The sequence below is a fragment of the Myotis davidii genome, unplaced genomic scaffold (assembly GCF_000327345.1).
Source record: "Myotis davidii unplaced genomic scaffold, ASM32734v1 scaffold149, whole genome shotgun sequence".
Taxonomy (NCBI): Eukaryota; Metazoa; Chordata; class Mammalia; order Chiroptera; family Vespertilionidae; genus Myotis; species Myotis davidii.
In genome coordinates, this window is record NW_006352194.1 from 637,838 (window position 1) to 638,822 (window position 985).

The 985-nt window shown below is 58.1% G+C and overlaps 1 protein-coding gene across 2 annotated transcripts in view; it reads left to right on the top strand.

The window, feature by feature from the left end:
- Window positions 1–985, top strand: part of FGR (FGR proto-oncogene, Src family tyrosine kinase) — a 17,563-nt gene that overhangs the window by 912 nt on the left and 15,666 nt on the right. The gene's annotated exons all lie outside the window — the stretch shown is intronic.

Consider the following 985-nt stretch of genomic DNA (forward strand, 5'->3'; position numbering starts at 1 on the left):
TGTGTGTGTGTGTGAGAGAGAGAGAGAGAGAGAGAGAGAGAGAGAGAGAGAGAGAGAGAAGCAATATCTACCGATTGCCTCGGGTGCCCGCCCTGGGGTCTGAAACCGCAACCCGGTATGTGCCCTGAGCGGAATCGAACCCGCCACCTTTTGATATACGGGAGGAGTTCCAACCACCTGAGCCGCAGCAACCAGGGCTTTGCCCCTGTTTTGGGTCCCCGTCCGGGAGGACCTGGGCGGTGTACGGACAGAAGAGTGAGATGACGGTGATCAGTGTTCAGGACCCCGGGGTGGGTGGTCTGCAGTTTCTGGGACGTGACCAGACTGGGCCCTTGATTACTGCGTGACTTCACGCTGGTTATGAGGCTCCTCTGGGCCCCATTTTCCTCCTGTGACCTATGCGGACATCACCTCTGCCCCTCCCAGCCCCAGTCAGGAGCATCGGGTGCAGAAAGCAGTGTTTGCTAAGTGTCCTGGTGGGGTTCAGAGTGATTTATCACGGACCCGGGAGCCTCCCCTCACCTTCTCAAAAGCATGTAGGGGCACCCGAAAGCCTGACAGGGCCTCCAGGGACCAGCACATGGCTGACATCTAACAAATACATGAATGTTTGAGATCTGTCCCCGATTCCCATGGTCCTTGGCCTCCTTCCATCTGTGGTTGTGCTGGGAGAGCGAGGCTCTGTTCCCACCTCACCGACGAGAGGATGGCGGTTTGGGAGTCAGTGACTGACAGGGCCAGCATGAGGGACCCAGAGTCCGGGGGGGTCTTGTCCCTGATGTGGTGAAGGAAGAGCCAGAGCTGAGGCCTGAGTTCCCCCCTCATCCCGACCAAATCCCGATTTCTATCCCTATTTTCTAGGCAAAGAAACTGTGGCTCGGGAAGGTGAACCGACTTGCCCCTCTGGAATGTGTGCAGGGGGAGGGGGGAAGAAGGCTTGGGTTCCATGGGCTTTGTGGCTGGCTCCTGATTCCTGGGGGGCATG